The 5,274-nt window shown below is 48.5% G+C and overlaps 1 non-coding gene across 1 annotated transcript; it reads left to right on the top strand.

Moving 5' to 3' along the window:
- The first annotated feature begins 3,927 nt into the window (after positions 1–3,927).
- On the top strand, positions 3,928–4,010 carry trnal-uag (transfer RNA leucine (anticodon UAG)). Its single transcript has one exon. It is a non-coding gene; the product is annotated as a tRNA-Leu (tRNA).
- The last annotated feature ends 1,264 nt before the right edge of the window (positions 4,011–5,274 follow it).

Here is a 5,274-nt window from a genome sequence, read left to right as displayed (position 1 = left end):
TGTGATTGGTAAGTCTGTGTGAAGAACAGGGGTTGGCAACATGTCTGTACATGGACACCAGTGTCCACGTTAAAACATTTCGGTCCGTGACTGATAATTTCAGGGATGAGAAATTTCCCATTGACTTCTTCTTCCAGACCAGTCTGACTTTCAATCAAATCGCAGCCGTCAGTTTCACAGCTGACAGGTCCTGAGAGCAGAGACAACGTTTCAGAACCTCGGACAAGTTCGGAGCTTTCCGGCAGTTCTGATTTCATTTCAAAGCCCTCCAGAAAAACCCGAGCTTGTCCGAGTTTCGGAAGTGCTGTCTCTGCTCAAAGCACCTGTCAGCTGTGAAACTGACGGCTGCGATTTTAAAAAAAAGACTAACCATAAAGCTGAGAGTTCTCGCTCTCTGCAACTGTCAGAGAGAGGGAGAGAGAGAGAGGAGAGTAAGAGGGAGAGAGGAGACCGGGGGTGGGTGTCGGCAGAGAGAGAAAGGACAACCTGAAAGGTTTACCCCGTATCCTTAGATTATGACCCCTGGTTCTGGACTCACACCCAAATCCGATGAACGAATAAAAAAAGTCACAACTGTGATTGGCTCTTGTAGCGGACTCTGGTTAACAGACAATATTCGGAGCGCCGGCCCCAGACTGCTTAACACTGACTGAGCTGAGAAAATACAACTCACCCCCAAGAATCCGCAGCACAGACCGAGCGGAGGGGAAAACCTGTCCTGGGAACTCTACATTCAGGGAACAGTTTGTCCTGTGAATATGCAGATGTGAATATTGTGGAAGAGAGATTGTATTAAAGGGGAGGGCGGGTTAGTCTGAAGCCACTGTGTTTGTGGGTCCGCTCTCATCGCCGGATTTCAGAGTCATTCTTGTGTAAAATCAAATGATTTTCCAGTCAAAGAACCGCCCTGCTCCCTGCTCAGCCCCAAAGTGGGAATTCGGGATCATTTTTTTTAATTTCAAGATTTCAGTTGAAAAGTAGAGAACATGTCAGCGAGGGGTGAGAGAGGGCGGTCAGTGCAGCAATAAAACCAGGTTAAATGGAAAATGGAGTCCTCAATCCTAGTGAAAGCTTTTCAACAGCAAACATACTGGAGTGAGAGACAGGAAAGATCTAGTCTGGAAGTCTGGAGTCTCTGAATTTCAATGGAATTGGAGAGTTTGTGAGGAGAGAGAAACACAGAGAGACAGCAGGAGCCGAGAGCTGACAGCAGCTTGTCTCCACCCCGTCCTCTCTCTGCCTTGAAGTTGCTCTGTGCCACCATCACCGGCTTCATTTCTGACCCAGTTCACACTGACAGTGAGAATTTGTGCAGAGTCCCGGACATGTCCGATAGTCGAGCAGCCCAAACGGCTCCTCCAGCCGCCTCCGCCGCCCAAGTCAAGACTCCCAAGAAGAAGAAGGCGGCTCCCCGGAACAAGCCAGCCGGTCTCCCGTTGGGCGAACAGATCCTCAAGATTGTGCCGGCTTTCAGCGATCGCAAGGGGATGTCCCTGGCCGCCATAAAGAAGGCTCTGGGTAGCAGCGGTGTCGATGTGGAGAAGCTCAGGACCCAGATCAAGCAAAGTATCAAGAGGAATGTGAACAAAGGCTCCCTGGTGCAGAGCAAGGGACAGGGAGCCTCCGGCTCCTTCAAAATCAGCAAGAAGGAAAACCCAGGGAAAAGAGGGAAAGAAGGTGAAGAAACTAGCAGACAAGAAATCTTTAGTGAAGAAACCAGCAGACAAGAAATCTTTAGTGAAGAAACCAGCAACCAAGAAATCTTTAGCGAAGACACCAGCAGCCAAGAAATCTTTAGTGAAGAAACCAGCAGATACGAAATCTTTAGTGAAGAAACCAGCAGACAAGAAATCTTTAGTGAAGAAACCAGCAGATAAGAAATCTTTAGCGAAGACACCAGCAGCCAAGAAATCTTTAGTGAAGAAACCAGCAGATAAGAAATCTTTAGTGAAGAAACCAGCAGACAAGAAATCTTTCATGAAGAAACCAGCAGCCAAGAAATCTTTAGTGAAGAAACCAGCAGACAAGAAATCTTTAGTGAAGAAACCAGCAGCTAAGAAATCTTTAGTGAAGACACCAGTAGACAAGAAATCTTTAGTGAAGAAATCAGCAGCCAAGAAATCTTTAGTGAAGAAACCAGCAGACAATAACTCCTTCGTTAGAAACCAGCAGACAAGAAATCATTGCTGAAGAAACCAGCAGCCAAGAAAGTGACAACAAAGAAAGTAACAGCCAAGAAAACGAGCAGCAAGGCGGCGGCAACGCCAAATAAGGCGTTGAAGAAAGCAGTGCTTCAGAAAAAGTCTCCTGCGAAGAAGGTCAAAAAAGGCAAGAGTGCGGCGGGCGGAAAGGCGCTGAAGAAAGTGCAGACATGGAAGAGCAAGGTCAAGCTGAAAGCAGCGAAGGCTCAGAAAGCAGGGTCTGGAAAGAAGTGAAAGAGCGCGGGAAACTTGTAAACATCTGAACACAAAGGCTCTTCTCAGAGCCACCCACATCTCTCAGGAAAGAGCTGATCCCCTGATCAAATGATCCCTGTCCCGGCCCCGCCTGCAGATTCCACATGGAAATGATTTGGAGCAAATCCAGGATCCCTGGTGACTCCCCTCCACCCAGCCCTTTCCCCACTCTCTGTAATAAAACAGAAGGATGTCCGGCCCTCACTCTAACTGGGGATGTGTTCGGTGTAGTCTCAGTTCACAAATTCAGGGGGTGAGTCCTGTAAGGTAGCTCGGTCACTCTGACTGAAACCGCCAGTTCTCCGGGGCTGCAGCCACTGACACTGCGGGGAGAGAATCCCCGACTCTACCATGCCGCCGGGGGAACAAACAACGTTGTGTCCGGAGAATAGGGCGGGCCGGGGAGAAGGCACATATTAAAGCGCTGCAGTGGACTCAGCTCCTGTGTGTGCACAACTCTCACTGATTCCGTCCTCTGGGAACAGTGCGGTCTAAACAGATCAGGTTAGGAGAGAAACACACAGCCCGAGAATGGCTTCTTTCTTCCTGCATTTACTCTGTTCTGGGAGCAGATTCTCATTGAGAAGCGGCGCTCAGATCACCGGAGAGAAAAAAAAAACACAATTCAAACTGTCCAAATGAAAAACAGAGAATTAACCCGGACACTTCCATTATTAAATTAATTCATCAGCACCGAACCAGTTCCCGTTAATGTACCGGGATAATCTCGGGATTTATCAAATCGAAGGCAGCGTGATTTATTAAATTGTTGATTCTGACACCCTGCAGTTCACTTCTTCACTTAACGAGAGGGGGAGATGTGTGAGCAGAGAAACAGAGCGAAATCCAGAGAGGGAACTGAAAACACACCTGGACAGATGTGAAACAGGTCAATCCACTGTTACAATAACTCCATCACTGACTCCCTCCTGACAGTAACCAGCCCTTTCACAGAGACTGTGGGTGGCTCTGAAAAGAGCCTTTGGTTTATTAGATGACATTTTGGCCGCTTTACTTTTTCTGGGAGCTCTGAGCGCTGGTTTTCTTGGGCAGCAGCACGGCCTGGATATTCGGCAGCACCCCGCCCTGAGCGATAGTCACCCCTCCCAGCAGCTTGTTGAGCTCCTCGTCGTTGCGGACGGCCAGCTGCAGGTGTCTGGGGATGATGCGGGTCTTCTTGTTGTCCCGGGCCGCGTTACCGGCCAGCTCGAGGATTTCAGCGGTCAGATACTCGAGCACAGCAGCCAGATAGACCGGGGCTCCAGCACCCACACGCTCAGCATAGTTACCCTTTCTCAGGAGCCTGTGAACACGGCCCACCGGGAACTGCAGTCCGGTCCGGGAGGAGCGAGACTTGGCCTTGGCCCGAGCTTTCCCGCTGGTCTTTCCTCTTCCAGACATTTCCACAATCTCACAAATACTTTCACAAAGAATGAATAATTTCCTTAGCATTAATGCTAACCAGTAGGCGGTCCGGATGGCCGAGCGGTCTAAGGCGCTGCGTTTAGGTCGCAATCTCCATTGGAGGCGTGGGTTCAAATCCCACTTCTAACACCTTGTGTTTTGACTGCTCTGGAGGCGTTTGGGAGCAGAGGTGAAGAGCAAAGAGAGAACAGGAAAGAACATGGACAAGCAAAATAATAATGGACCCAAAGATGTTGCATCAAAACATTGGAGCAAGAGGCAACTGAGCAAACAGCAGGGCACAGAAAACATCAAAAATGTAACCTTTGTATCGGGGTAGAAGATGTTGCCAATATCCTTAATGAATACATTACTGTCTTCTCAAATGAGGGGGTGATGCAGATATTGTTATGAAGGAGTAGGAGTGTGAAGTATTGGACGTGATAAGTTAAGAAGAGAGGAAGTCTTAATGGGATGAGCATCCTTGAATGTGGATAAATCACCAGGACCAGATGAAATGTACCCCAGGCTGTTGAATGAAGCCAGGGAAGAAATAGTGGAAGGTCTGACCATCGTTTTCCAGAGGATTGGAGGTCTTGTAACGTTGCAATAAAAGCAAAATACCACGCAGATCAAGCATGGCTGAGCCTTTAGAGTAGAGAAACAGGGCTGAATTCCCTGAACCAGTTCTACAGCTTTCAGAATAGAAGGAGCCTATACAAACCTGATGGGTTCCACTTAAACCAAAGAGCTGGAGGTGTTGACAGTCAGAACAGATAAAATGTGGAGGAGTGTTTGAAGCAGATTCTGTGTGGTTACTGTAGTTGTACTGTGGAGTTATTTCAAGGAGGTGATTCTGAATGTAATGGATCAACGTGGACCCACCCAAGGCAAAGGTCACTGAAAGTGGCAACGCAGGTGGATAAGGTAGTCAAGAAGGCATACGGCATGCTTGCCTTCATCAGTCGGGGTATAGAGTATAAAAATTGGCAAGTCATGTTGCAGCTGTACAGAATCTCAGTTAGGCCACACTTCGAATATTGCGTGCAATTCTGGTCGCCACACTACCAGAAGGACGTGGAGGCTTTGGAGAGGGGACAGAGGAGGTTTACCAGGATGTTGCCTGGTCTGGAGGGCATTAGCTATGAGGAGAGGTTGGAAAAACTCAGATTGTTTTCACTGGAACGACGGAGGTGGAGGGGCGACATGATAGAGGTTTACAAAGTTATGAGCGGCATGGACAGAGTGGATAGTCAGAAGCTTTTTCCCAGGGTGGAAGAGTCAGTTACTAGGGGACATGGGTTTAAGGTGCGTGGGGCAAAGTTTAGAGGGGATGTGCGAGGCAAGTTTTTTACACAGAGGGTGGTGAGTGCCTGGAACTTGCTGCCAGGGGAGGTGGTGGAAGCAGATACGA

This window comes from Heterodontus francisci, unplaced genomic scaffold (assembly GCF_036365525.1).
Source record: "Heterodontus francisci isolate sHetFra1 unplaced genomic scaffold, sHetFra1.hap1 HAP1_SCAFFOLD_102, whole genome shotgun sequence".
Lineage (NCBI taxonomy): Eukaryota > Metazoa > Chordata > Chondrichthyes > Heterodontiformes > Heterodontidae > Heterodontus > Heterodontus francisci.
This window is presented reverse-complemented; position numbering and strand designations above follow the sequence as displayed.